This window comes from Syngnathoides biaculeatus, chromosome 17, assembly GCF_019802595.1.
Source record: "Syngnathoides biaculeatus isolate LvHL_M chromosome 17, ASM1980259v1, whole genome shotgun sequence".
Classification (NCBI taxonomy): Eukaryota; Metazoa; Chordata; class Actinopteri; order Syngnathiformes; family Syngnathidae; genus Syngnathoides; species Syngnathoides biaculeatus.
Window position 1 is genome coordinate 16308770 of NC_084656.1, and position 15361 is coordinate 16324130.

Genomic DNA, 15361 nt, shown 5'->3' on the forward strand with positions numbered 1-15361 from the left:
CTCTGGGTATCCCTGCTGAAGCTACTTCCCCCGCGACCTGCCCCGGAAAAGTGGTAGATAATGGATGGACGTACCGCTTCAGTCAGCCTGCTCCACCCTCCCACCGATTTATTTTCTCATTTGTCATTCTGATCCATGACACCGAAGGGCTCAGAGACGAGATGACATACGTGGATTTGAATGTTAGAAAAGTGCAGCACAAAATGATATCCAACGCGCTGGTGCAGCGCCAGAACAGCGCCGAGCCTCCGTGGCTTCAGTGTATCCACGTCATCATTGACGCTGTTGACTCTCCCCGCCTGCCCCACATTCCCTCGACCCAAAATCTAACCGGAACACCATGTGCGGTGGCAGCCGCATCACACCATCGACGCACAGTCGCGGATCCCGTGCCGTGTCCACAGTGGGAGTGCGTGCAGGCATGTCAGCCCACGACTGACATCGAGCTGGTGCCAGAGCTGGTTTGCTTCAGCGCTCGCACCGCCAAACGCCGGTCCGACTCCGCCCCTGCAGAGAGCCGACCCGGCCAACACCGGCAATATAAGGTACATATTGTACATCACTGTGAGTCTCTGTTTACAAAGAAGTTTGCAAAGTACTGTTTGTATCTGAAGCAGAAAAGTATTGGAAAATGCCCAAGGAGAAATTGACAACCCCACAACGTATTCAACTGACAACTCCATTTGCTGTTTTTTTTTGTTTTTGTTTTGTTTTTTGCTTGGAACAACCCATCACAATCAAAGAGGAAACAGATGACCAGTGGGGAAATAAACTATCCTTGCTTATTTTTGCAATATATTGAATTGTTGGACAGCAGAACTCAAGCCCTACCGATGTTAAATTGCTTCTGATAAATCAATGCTGGCAACTATTTTAACGGTCAAATAGAATGAAGAGTGATGTGTGCATGAGAATCATATACTAGATATATTATTCATTTACATCAAAGTTACTGAGGTCAAAGCCATATTTCTTTCATTTATTATGAATCTCAAGGCCACAGCCAACCTCTGCATCTTGGAAAATTTCACCTGAGTAGAGTTCAGGAAAAGGAACAGCAGCTCGCCAATAACCAGACGGGGGTTGACGTGTCTGGTGTACAACATTTCTTGAACCTGGATCCCCGTGCCAGGTCGTAGCGGTGTTACCACCCCCCCCCCCCAAAAAAAAAAAAAAAGATCAGACAGACAGACAGACAGACAGACAGACAGACAGACAGACAGACAGACAGACAGACAGACAGATAGATAGATAGATAGATAGCTAGATAGATAGATAGTAGATAGATAGATAGATAGATAGATAGATAGATAGATAGATAGATAGATAGATAGATAGATGATAGATAGATAGCATGATCGAGAGAGGTAGAAAGAGATCAGAGCTAGAGAGCCAGAGATAGAAGATAGGGATAGATGGAGCGATACAGAGAGATAAAGAGAGTGATAGAGAGAGCGATAGAGTGAGTTTGAGAGAGAGTGATATATAGAGATAGAGAGACAGAGATAGAGAAAGAAAGAGAAATAGAGAAAGAGAGATAAAGGGAGAGAGCTAGATAGAGAGATAGCATGATTGAGAGGTAGAAAGAGATAGAGAGCTAGAGATAGAGATAGATAGAGATAGAGTGAGAGAGAGCGATGAGTGATAGAGAGCGATAGGGAGATAGAGTGATTGAGGGATAGTGATAGGGATAAAGTGATAGAGAGATTGAGAGAGAGTGATGTATAGAGAGATAGAGAGAGCAATAGAGAGATAGTGAAAGAAAGAGAAATAGAAAAATAGAGATAAAGGGAGACAGCTCGATAGAGTGAGAGCGAGTGATAGTGATAGCATGATCCAGAGGTAGAAAGAGATAGAGAGAAAGAGCTCGAGATAGAAGATAGTGATAGCGATAGAGAGCGATAAAGAGAGTGATAGAGAGAGTGATAGGGAGATAGAGATCGAGAGAGAAGGAGAGAGAGAGCAATACAGTGATAGAGAGATAGAGAGAAAGAAATAGAGTGATAGAGAGATGGATTGAGAGGATATATAAAGAGATAGAGAACGAGGGAGATAGAGAGAGAAAGAAAGAGAGAAAAAGAGAGATAAAGCAAGAGAGATAGAGCGAGAGAGACTGATGGAGTGGTAGAGCAATAGCTCAATAGAGTGATCGATCAATAGAGTGATAAATCGATAGAGCAATAGAGAGAGTGATAGAGAGATCAAAAGAGAGAGAGAAAGATAGAGAGAGAAAGATAGCGAGATAGAGAGATAGCATGATGGAGAGAGAGCAAGAGAGAGTGAGCAAGTGAGACAGACAGACAGACAGACAGAGACACCTGTGGTATCTTCATCACTTTATCGTTGCAGTTTGTACTACATTTTGCTGCAGAGCCAGTAAAAGTTAATCAGGCATCGCAAAACATTTTGTCAACTCCCACACATCCCATATGTGCAACGATGATTGCACGTATTCCAAGTTTGTCGTCCTAACACGAATCCCGTCAACAAACAGATTCAAATAACTTTAAAATATGTGTGTAGGATTTCAAACAGAGGGTAGTTTGGGCTATCAGGCTATTTTTTTTTCCTAAGGAGAAACTATTTTTCTTTTTTTTTTTTTATATGTGCCATTCCATAGATGAATAATTCAAAGTATCTCACCACCAGATAACTTTGGGAACCGCGCGCCCAAAAGGGGGAATTTAAAAGAGATTGAAATGTTGGTTGGGAGATGTTATGTTTGGCTCAAAAGACACGCCGACTGTTTGAAAGATTAAAGGTTTGCGGAACACATCGCTGAATCGCAATTTTTTTTTTTTTTTTTTGGCACGTCAGCGACGGTAACTGCATTAGTGGGAATTAGAAAACCGTCTCGTGAGAAACATCCCAGACTCTGAATGCAACTTTGGTGCTTAATGAGCGAGCTTAGGCAATGGAACGCGTTCATTAAAAGACGAGAACATCTTAACCGATTTTTGAGAGATCCCACACGTGGTGGGGGGGGGGGTGGCCATGTGTGTTCTCACAACTTTTATAGATGACCAACACAGCAAGCACACACACACACACACACACACACACACACACACTGATATCAATCGTCACAAGCGTCCAGCTCTGTAATACCAAGACTGACCTGTGAGAGGCAGCAAGCTGCTACAGCGGATCAAACGAGAAGAATAATAGTAGAAGAAGAAATACAGGAAAATTATTATTGTAATTATTAGCGCTTTAGAGTAGTCCCACTGACCAAAAAAAAAAAAAAAAAAAAAAAAGACAGGATAGTGATAGTGGTTGAAGCCAGTTGGTCGCCATTTTGGTACTCCCAAAACATGTGGAGGACACGGTTTACAGGTTGGATTATGGCGGTGTTTTTCCTCAAAGTTTGGCATGTAGTATTAAAACTGGTCATGTGAGCTTGACAGTTTTTTCAGCCAAAAAAAGACCAAAAAACTAAGCGTTTTTTTTTTTGTCATAAAAACATGAAATTTTTAACTCAATCAGATATATTTTTGGAAATAAGGACCCCCAATGGGAAAATACATGCTAAGCGCATTGTTCATTTGCTGTCTCTGCGATGTAATATTTCAGACAGAAAATGTAAACTTGTTTCCTCGCATTTGTAATATTGTTATTCTGTATTATGAAATTCATCAAAAATTTCACATAAAATGTGTTTTCTTGTTTATGCGCTGATGAAATTTGGGAAAATATTTACAATGGTTTTTTACAAAAAACTGTCGGCCTATAAGGGTGAAGCACAGAGTGAACAGTGAACAACAACAACCGTAAACAAAACTTTGTTCAAGTGAATTAAGCTCATCAGAAATTTGTTTAAAAAACCTTCACAAACAAACTTTAATAGTGTCAAAGTAAATCTCTCTAACTTACGTGTGGAATGTTTTCTCACAGCCACGAAACTGGCGATTAACGCAGGTCGGCATGGTTGTTTTGGGAGTATCAAGAAGGCGGATGGCGACTTCAGTTTTGGTGGCCAATGAGCCATCTGTCTTTTTTTTTTTTTTTTTTTTTTTTTACAGATCAGTCTGGAGTCCTTTTATAGATATTTGGGGGGGGGGCAAAGGTTTTAATTGAAAGAAGTTCAGATAGGGTTTGGAAAAATCAAGAATTTCTCAGGTTTTTTTTTCCCCCCAAAAAAACAGAACAGGGCAGTAAAAAAAAAAAAAAATTAATTTCTTGGACAAACAAACGACTTCTAACGAGCGGGGTCAAATTCAATGTTGTAAAATGCAAATCCATCAGCTGTAAGCCCGGAAATGTTCCAGTACAAGTTTATGAACTGGCTGCTACTGGTGGGCATGAGCCTTTTACACAACTGCAGTGTTACTTGGTAGTTAAAAAAAAATAAAATAAAAAATAGCCAAACAAAGAGGATGAAATTATGCAGGTCGAAGAAAGCGCCACATTTGAGTGCCGTGTACAGCACTTTTCACTCCATTACCGAGGTTTTCAAAAGCCGCTCTGACGAGCACGAGTGTTGCGTTTGTTTTACAAACTAAAAAGTTATCGAGGGGGAAGTGTGTATAATTTATCAAAGTACCTCAACTAGTAGAACAAGATTGAAGTGAATAGCAATAATAATAATAATAATTTAATAATGGTACAATTTTTTTAAATTGTTTTTCTCCCCCTCTAGTCATGCTTTTATTTGATGTGAGGAGCAAAATTGACGATAAACAAACGAGAAAACAATTCATTGAGTCAAGTTAAAATCTGTACACAGTAAATAAAATGGCAAGACTTACACACACTCACACAAATATATAAATTATTTATATGGCTACTATTTATAGCAAGATGTAAAGTCCTTATTTTATTCATACTGTTCTTCAGAAATATGAAATATTATTCACATTGATGAATAAAAACATGTGTTTCCATGACTGTTCAGAACAATTAGACTGATTATTCATTAAAGTCTATTTAAACCCTCGTTCTGGTCACAAAACTTTTTTTTTTTTTTGAAGATAATTGAACAAACCCTCACGTGTTACGCTTTTGGTGAGCTTCAAAGGATTTTTTTTTTTTTTTCAAAATTTCAAACTGGGACTTGGCACCCTTTATGTTTTTGGGGATGCCTCGTCCGAGATAACATTCATGAAGTTCTTGCTTTAATTTGCATGTTGCTTAACTGTCTTTGTGTTCTACCTCATCCGTAGTTTGACAATTTGTTCACTTGTTTCTTTGGCAGGTGTGCATGGAAGCAGTTCAAGGTGATGATGATGCTCGTTTGCTCATGAGCGCCGGCTTAATCTGGAACAATTTTCCCCCACTTCTATAATTATGGTGGTGCCTGTGGCAACGCTATTATGCACACCTAAAATGGAGACAAAAAGAGAAAAAACAAAAGCAAAACAATTGCTTGTACTTCTGAAGCTTTATTTCTGATGACAACTAAATTGTACTAGCAACCTTCATCCGAATGATTCTGCAAATACAAAAGATGAAAGTTTCTCCTTTGCTGTTCATCTTCTGTGACAAAATTCAAGAATTATAGCACATTTTTACACACCCACATTTTGATTCTATAGACTGTTTTCGACCACGTGACTACATCTGGGGCACGCGGCCACGTTGGATGGGTTCGCTCTATTGACGCGCCATTCACTCTATGGCTTTTGCATACAGACCGGAGTAACACAAATGTTCGTACGACTGTTACAAGTGACCCATGATGGCTGAAAAGACTTTGGAACATTATCGGGGTTATCATTAGATGTTGTTTCAAGAAACCGTTACGACGAGAAGTGCGCTTTGATCGACAATATCGACCCATATGCCTTGGAGAAACACAAATGGAGCAAGATTTTCGAACGGTAACCTATCCAGACATTGTCAACTATCTCTTCTTCTCGACAAGCGCTTATACCACAGGTGTCAAACTCAATGCCCGGGGGCCAGATGTGGCCTGCCACATGATTTGAAGCCATGAAGCCATGAAGCCAAATCTGTCAATTTCCATTATTCTTGTACAAATTTGTACCAAAATTTCAAATTGTCATATATCATAAATTATAAAGTTGAGATATTGCAAGCATTTTTCTGCTACCAAATGTGAATAGTTGAAAAACCCATTACCTTTGATTTCTGATTCTAAAACTAGTTTATAAATAATGTAAATATGATGAGATGATTAAATATTTTTGTTCCACAGTCATAACGGCCCTCTGAGGGAAACCGGAACAGCAATGTGGCCCTTGAGAAAAATGAGTTTGACACCCCTGGCTTTTACCCTGGACCAATTAAAGCATTACAAAGGTCTGGAGGCCTACAACCGATTCATCAATGGCTGGGTTCGTCATGCGTATCTATTGTTGATTATACAAACGAAAGAGGTGTAGATTATTATTTTTGGTTTTGCTACCGAGAGGGAGAGAGAGGTTTGACCGGGATGAGTTCCAAGTGGAGCCCGCACCTCTTTCTCCACTTCCACGGCTACATTTTTAACTCAAGTCACGAAACAGTTAGCGCTGCGCTAACTCGTTTTTGCAAACTTACTATAATAAAACAGAAAATACAGATTTTGGAGACATGCATTGTATTCACACACGGGTATTGCGCTTGGCTGCTAGATCGGCTCTGCTGATACGAGACAGCCACAGTTGTCGCCGTTTGGTTGCTAACTGGTCCGTTTTCTCGCACTGGTTCTTGATCACAGCCGGCCGTCGAACGAAAGACGCTTTACAACGCCCACTTTCGTTTGAGCGACCGATAACATAGCAGTGCGCCCCCATTCACAGGCCTTTCTGAAATGATTCCTGCTTGGTTACGGTTTGTTTCCTCGAATTCACCCCACCAAAATGGCGACGGCGTTCTAAACCGGAAGGTGTGTGACATCAGTCCAAAACAGTCTATACTCCGCCTCATATGTTGCTGGGGCAATTTTGTTACCACAACAACCAGGGCAGAGGCCTGACTGCAGCAATTTCAACTTGGGGAGAGCAAAAGTCCAAAGTAGGTAATTAAAAGAATAAATGTTTTATTTTTAGCAGTTGATACGCATACTACGACTACTCCATATTGCTGTGTGGCCCATGGACACGCGACAAAAAAGACAAACCCCTCCCCTTTGTGTCGACAACGGTACTCAGCCTTGACAGGACGTGCGGGTGTGCGGCGGCAAATCATTCCTCACCGAATCATTTTCAATCTCCTCCAATTTCCCCACAGCGGCCCGACTGGTGACCGCTTTTCACTCCGCAGCCGTGAGCGCCGTCGTTTCCTCTCTTTTTTCCCTTTTTCAAATCAGGCGCACTCGCTGCTTTCGTGAACTGCACCGAAGAGAAAAGTGCCGTTAATGAGCCCTGATTAAAAGGATTTTGTCTTTCGATAGCAAGGATCGGTTGGATTCTTGATGGTCTGTTGCCGGATGATGAAGATCCACTGCAGCTTGCGCTCGGCTCTATATTAGCAGTCAGCGTCAGAGATTATCGGGATACTTGGGAAAACTGAGAAATGGGTCATGAAGACAAAACAAAGCAAATTTATTGATATAATGTAGCACATACCATACACAGGGTAAGGGGGAAAAAAGCATTTAGCAAAAAAAAAAAGGTCCAAAAGTATTGAGTATGAGCCATAAATGTGTACACTTATGAAGCAGTTTTAAATGACAACTGTTAACTATTTTTTTCCCTCTTAGTTCAAATTATTATTATTTTTTTTTACAATTTTTTTGTTCTCTGTTTTTAAATGCTTCTAATAATGCAAAGCTACCGTGTGCATCAAATGTGTCATATAAATAACTTTGCTTTGCTTTAGTCTAGATCCATAGACCGACGAATGCCCGGTGAGGTTCTTTTTGGGCAGACTTTTTTTTTTACCCCAAGATCTACTTTTCAAGCAGCCAGCCTCTCGCGATCGATGGGGGATATATTGAGGATTCTTTATGTGTAAATGTAAGTTTGTGTGCCTTGCATAACCGCCTGAGCCAATATTACACAACATAATTAACTAAACATTTTTTGTAGCTATCTGAGTTCACGCCATACGAATAAAATTTCACACCTGAGCTGTGTCACTCACGTCAGTGGATTCGCCCAACTGCAGTGAGAAACGCTCACAATCTTCGATGTCCTTCCGCACACCACCTGTGGCTTCACAGCGCCGTGTAACTGTACTCCTTTACAGCTGCAGAGATATTTTACTGATTGATTTTACAATTTATTGATTTATATATAATATTGAAAATAATATTTCCACTGTTTTTTTTAAAAAATAGGAGAAAGATTAAATTGAAAAAATAAATAAATAGATTAATAAAAAAATAAAAACAATAAAAATGAATAAAGATAAAATTAAAAATAAATGGAAAATAAAAAGATCAGCTATGCCTCTTTTACCATTTCTCCATCTTGGAAGGAGTTCTAATTAATGATGATGTGACGAACCCGGAAATGATGCTTAGGTGGCGGCTTTCGCCGTTGAGCTGTATTGTGTGAAAAGTGACTCCCGGGCGGCCAATTGAGATTTTAGTTCATTCACTTTTCTCATTCTCAACTAGCTTATCGGTTAGTTATCCGTATGAAAGTGATACGTTTTTGTCTTTCTTACTCCTCATGTTTGATACGATTTTTTTAAGCGAGGGCTTAATATAGGGGGGAAATCACCGACAAGTGTGTTTTCCTGTACAGTCATTGTTTGCACATGCGCGGTGAGCTAAAGTTAAAAAAAATACGGCTGATGTCTGTTTTTTTTTTTCCCTCGGCATGCCGTCGCGATCGACCAGTCGACGCATTGAGCACCCCTGATCTAGATCTATAGACCGAGTAATGGCCAGTGAGATTCTTTTAGGGCCTGCTTCCAAACAACATGTGGATGACAAAGAAGTGACGTTGAAAATGCCGCATTAATTGATGTGGAGTGGGTAGGAAATGACAGCAACGGGGGGGGGGGGGGGGGGGGGAATTAATAATGCATAATTGCATATTGGAACGCGTTAGTAGCCGCATGTCAATAACCTTAAATACTGGACGCATCTCTCTGTTAAAGTGGTGTTGCAAAGGTGAACCCATTCAGAAATACAACAATTTAGGATGAGTGTTTTTTTTTTTTTCATTTGTTTTTCCAATGGAGTTTGGACTAAAAGGTTCCTCTTCTCCAAAATTAAGTGGCTTAATGGGATGTTTTCTAACATGTTCAGTGAAAAAAAAAATGTGGAAATGAATAGAAAATGTTATAATGAGGCTGTTACTATTTCATAGAAGTAAAAAAGTAGTAGCATTCTATTTCCTCTTAAAGGCTGTTTTATAACAGTGTATGTCAAAATATTTTGGCGTATGGATCCAGACACCATAAGAGAGTCCACACTTTTGTGTGGAGCAGACAGAATTAGGCCATGGAAACACCCCAAGGAGTCCCATTAAAAGCTTTAATATTAGCTAGTAGCAATGAAACAGTGAGGTTAATCCGTCGTTATCCCATTTAATAAGCATCCTGACGCATCGCGCACAGCTCAGTTGTTGTGGGGGGCACGCCGTTCGCATCAAGCACGCACATAAAAAGTAGAAGAACCACGTTGAAAAGGACAGCAGGATGAAATCAAAATGTTTCAGTTATAAAGTCGGCGTAATGGAAAAAAAAAATTGAAATCCTATGAGGAGGCCTTGTACTTATATCGGAATTGCGGTCATAATCTAACAAACATTAAAAAAAAAGAATGCATTAAACTTGCCTGTTTTCTTAGGGTTTGTCCCAAAAAAAATATTTTAAACAAATGTGGAGGAATTTCCAAAACCATTTGATAAACTTTTTTCTGCTAATATTTGGGTTTATTTTCCTTGAAATAAGATACATTAGTGATTTTTTTAAAAATCTCATCATGTTACAGCCTAATTCCTATAATACCAACCTACAAATATTTTTGTGAATATTGCCAGTTTACTTTGGTGAAATTATACACCCCCCACATGGTATTCTGATTTCTTAACTTTATTCAAATAATATTTCTCATAATTTTACAATTTATGTCTTATAATACAACATTATTCTCCTGTTACAAATATTATTGGGTAACTTTCACCATATACATTATTTTTCTAAAATTGAAATTTTATTTTTGTGAAAGTACACATTTTTACAAAACCTTACAATATGACTATTTAGTTCTCATAAAATGACTTCCTCCAAATCCCGTGATAGAGATACATAAGGTAAATTATTATAGTTATATAGAAGATTTTTTTTTAGATTTAAAAAATGACCAAGATCACTTGTATCAAATATTTTTCTGGGGGAATGAAATATTTTATAGACATTAAAGTACAGTACATTTGTAAGTTGTTGTTTTTTTCCCTCCACAAAACCTGACATTTGACTAGGGTGTGTATACTTTTATATCCACTGTGATATTGGCTGAGGCCATAATACTCCAAGAGTCGCATACAGTGTCGCTTTAAGAGTATTTTTAAGGAATGGAAAAGATGGATCCAATGTGACGCCTCCCTAAAAGTGAGTCGAAATATCCCAAAAACGACAGCGACAGCAAAGTAGAACAGAACCTGAGGGGGAACTTTTTATTTTATTTTGTTTTTTTTTAAAGAGTGCCCATAACGCACAACCAATTACTTACTTGAGGAGGATGTTACAATGCCAAATGTTTTCGACTCTCGCCGCTTTTGCAAGCGGGATAAAAGGCTTCACGTGTCCTTTGGCAGCTCCGCGAGGGCCGACGGGAGGAAAAAAGAAAGGCGTTGAGACTTCATTACGTTGTCTGCAAACCGCCGAAGCACGTCCAAATCACGATGACTGACGTCTTTGAAGGATCGCGTTGTGCGAGTGTGCTTAAGTAGAACAAATTGTCTAAAAAGAGGATTCAATGTCTCTTTGCAGCGATTATTAAAAAAACAAGTGGAAGTCTATTTAACGCCTACGCCGGCACATTTTAATTGCCTCCATCATGAGCAGGACTTGAGAGCACGCGTCGGTCCCTCGTCGGTTTGTTAGCCGGATTGCGCAAAGGCAACCTCTTCTGAAACGCTCATCCGCCGAAACACTCAAACTTCAGCGTGGATGGAAAACAACATAGTTGTGCGGAAATTAATTTTTACTTTTTGGTGATTGTGTCGCTATGTCACAAAAGTAACATTTTCAGTAGTTGGCAGACATGTTTTTGGTTTTAAAAAAAAAAAAAAAAAAAAAAAAGCTAAAGGTTTGCAATCTACTGAACAAATCGGTTTTCGAACGAAAATTGAGATTTTTTTTTGCTTCTGTTTTCGAACGAAAATGGGTACTCCAATTCCCCCAACAAAACCCGGAAATAACATATAGAACTACCGTATTAACCCCCAATCATGGCTGCAAAGAAGGCAAGTTGCTTGTTTAAAGTTATTCTGCACTTTTGTTAATAAAAAAAGTTTATAAGGCTGGGGGCTGAGTCGCTACTGATATGGCAATGCACGCCCAGCCTAGCATACTCTACCACTAAAGCAATACATTTTAAGCAAAATAATAAATATACTTCTTAAATAATTTTATTATATAAAGTATTTAAACTGTACATGTATTTCTACAATGCAATTTATTATCAGGGAAAGCTAAAAAAAAAAAGAAGCTTTAAATAGCCCAATTTTGTAGGGTTGGAACGCATTATTTCTTTTTCCATTCATTCTAATGCGAAACATCGATTCGGTTTTTGAAGAAATCACTTCTCGGACAGTTTTCTGGAACGGATTGTGGTCGAGAACTGGAGAAAGTCCCAGGACTGGCATGACTAAAGCGATATTTTCAATCCAAGCTACCAACTGCAACATTTCTCCTTCAAAGTAATCCCCCTGGAGTCCAACACCCTTTCGCAGTCTTCAATGGCACACTTTTATGCACTCCTGTAACGATTCTTCTGGGATCTTCGGCAGCGCCATCGTTATGAGCTTGAAGGGGGTGGGGGAAGGGGTTACTCAAACATGGCGATGTTCTACTCAGCCAAGAACTCAGCGCCTGGGACCTCTCAACAATGAAATCAAGATGCTAACCGCTAGTCTTGCATGCTACCTCTACTAAAAAACTGTAGTTATTTATTTTCATGAGTGACAATTCTGTTTTAAGGCTAAGGGCAGGTGTGAAAGTGCCCCACCACTTTCAGCCAATTCTTTTTTTCATCCACCAACATGTTTTTCAACCAATGCTTGATTATTTTAACATTAACCAAGTGGGGGTGACTCATTTTTTCAATTGATCAACAGGACCGTTATCATTAAATTGTGTTTGTAAAAGGCAGCTTGGAAGCAATTTTTCACAAATAACTTCCTGCATTTGCCAACTAAAACTTAAAATGTGCTGTGACTGTTGTCGTGTATACATGTATAACATATATGAATAAAAAAAATCTTCTCATGAAAAATGCACGTTTTTTTTTTTTTTGTTTACATGACTATTTGATGAGTAATTGCATTGGTGCCCCACATTTTTTTTTTCCATTTCACCGGTTTCTAAGCTCGACGTAATCACGACGACACTCAATTAGCGATTAACACTTCTATTTCTCCTTGGTTACAGTAGCACATACAATTGTCACCAGATTCAATTAAAAGAAGCTCAAGTGAAATTGAGAACAAAGCTCATGCATATCTAATGTGCCCCCCCCCCTTGAATATCTGTTAATTACTGCCTAATTGACAGACACCCAAGGACTCGCAATGAGGTGACCGCGAGGGAACATTGCATTAAGATAATTTTGTTTTGAAAGCACCCGGTCCACACACTGGCAAGTCTACTGCATGCAGACAATGAACATAAAAGCATCACGTTGCTTCTATTTTTTTTGCCGTCAAGCCACAAAAATCCACCTCCCACCAAAATGTCAAGATGGCTGCAAAACGGCATCTTGCCACCATGAACGCTTGGCTGTGTAGAACACCTTTAAGCCACAGGCAATGAAAAAAAAAAAAAAAAGAACACTTGGACCGCATGAAGGGATAAATGTCATGTAGCACGCCGAAGTGAGGTGAGGTAAGGAAGACTCCCACTCAGTGCAGCAAAGATTCATGGGATTTATGATGTGTTGCGCATTCCAACAACTTCCACCATTGGTTGAATGACGATTTCACTTTTGTCAGCGCTGCACATGGAAATTGCACGTGTCGTGCTAAGTAAATAATACATGCGCTCCTTGTGGGAGTGGCGCGCCTCAGGAGTCGAACACAAGTACTCCGCACTTACTATTTATGTGGCACCCAAGACAGAAGTAGGTCTCACTTTCATCTCATGTGTGTCATCTGTACACAAAAAAAAAAAAAAAAAATGAGCGACAAGACTGTCAAGGGAACCGTAAGCCTTTAGTATTGTGGAAGAGAAGGCGGCTGCCTTCTGGGTTAGACCACAGCAAAGACTGGGAGACTTGGACCTCGACAGGCGGGGGATAAGAGCTGAGAGTGGCACATAGCAATATGTGAATATCTGAAGAACGTAAATGTGACAAGTACTTTGCTTAGTCAGTCTTTCCTCTGGGTTGACCATGACCGTACGGCCGGGCTTAGACCCAGGGCGGAGTTACGTGGTTGCCGCGGCCAGACTGATATTTGAAGGAGCCATCGCACTTTGGTTCCTCCAAGCCTTTGACTCAATTGTGTTTCGCTGCCTTGCTCCCACTGTGCCACCCGATCAGGTGCATTACGAACATATCCTGGCGGTCCCACCTGCATCATTAATCCCAATGAGCGAATCACCTTTTAAAATGTCACAACGCTCAATGAGCTAATTCTTCAATCCCCACCTGTTACTTGTGTCAGCTTTCCTCTGTTTGGTTTCATCTGCTTCCTCTTGTTCCCTTTGTGGCGCGTTGTCCTGTATCAAAGCACAATATTGATTTCCTTTGTCTGACAAAAGGACTCGAAGGTCAAATCGATCTCATTTTAAAGCTGTAGTTGTCACTTGTTGTTGTTTTGATTTCAGCGCATGAACACAGACTTTTAATAGATCTCTGATGGAGGAAGTTAAAGAGATCTTGGGTCAAATGCCAGATTAGTACGCATCATCAAATGATTTGATCTGATTGAAGGTGAACATACTGCAGTCATTTTTGCAGCAGTATTTACATTAGTATCACATCCTTTCTCCCAACATTTTAAGGGATGATCACATCCTTGATTTCGACATCCGTACTGTTCACGACAAACTTTGGGAGCCCCCCCCACAATAAATATTGAATATTTAAAGACCCTGTAAAGTGACTTAGAGATTTGTTTCCAAATACACCGTAAACATTTGAAGACCGAGAACTATGCAGTACTCAATGGACCTTTCCGACTGGCGATCTTCACCTCCGCCCCCCCTTAGCTACAGTTGCAGTGCCCCACAATCTTCCAAAATGGCGACTGAACATAACAGGTTTGAACTGGATTCTCTATCACCTATTCCAGATAATAATGTGGTATGTTTTTAGCCAAATGAGAGAGTTCTACAAGGAGGTCTCAACTATTTAACGCAAGGATATGTACATGGAATTAAGATTTTGGACGGAGCAGGACGCAATGTCAGAGTCACAGCAAAACGTTGGCGATCGATGCAAAAACGTTTGGTGCGTCGCATTGACACAATCGTGAAATATATTTCCTCTATGGTGATTTTATGATCGTGTATCTGCACCTCAAACATGCAATTATGTGTAGGGACAAGAAAGATGCTGGATGAAGTAGCATCAATTCTTGAATTTTTTTTTCTCCACTCGCCATTTATTAACCCTTTACTAACCATTTATTAACCCTGACTGTTTTCCTGAGAATACAGAGAAGCGTAAAGTCACTCGATTTGCGCCACAGCACAAAATAATCCGTCAGTATAATCTTAAAAAAAAAAAATCATCATATAATTTTCTGACTTTGGTCAGAAGTAGGAATTATCTTTATGCGATGAGTGAGGCGTGCATTGGGACATTTCCCCCTGAATATCGAGCTTTCCACCGAAGCTAGAAATCCTCCTCCTGATGCCTCAACGCCCCTGAGCGCCCAACAAATTGCACTTGAGCTGCCAAGCTCAATTTAGTGCCCACAACATTGTGGGCCCCGTTATCAGAACCGATGTACTGTACTGCCTTTGTGCCAATCTCCACCCATTTAAATGCTCCTCAATGTGCTCCTCCAACTGTGACTGCTTATACTCACTGGATTTAAGATCATTATTGGCGATGAATAATCTTATTTCATTTGATACTTGAATATCTCGATTGTCTCGCGGCTTTTTTTTCATGTGCAGATTAATCCAAATTAATGCAAAGTTTCCATTAATTGTGTTTCAGTATGCAGATAATAGGCAGCATATGAGAGCTTAGTATTTGCATATAAATTGATATTAACAGATGTTGATTTGGCGTCTTGAGCTAGACATTTTGATGTATACATTGTATGTTAATTACGCTTCAGGCATT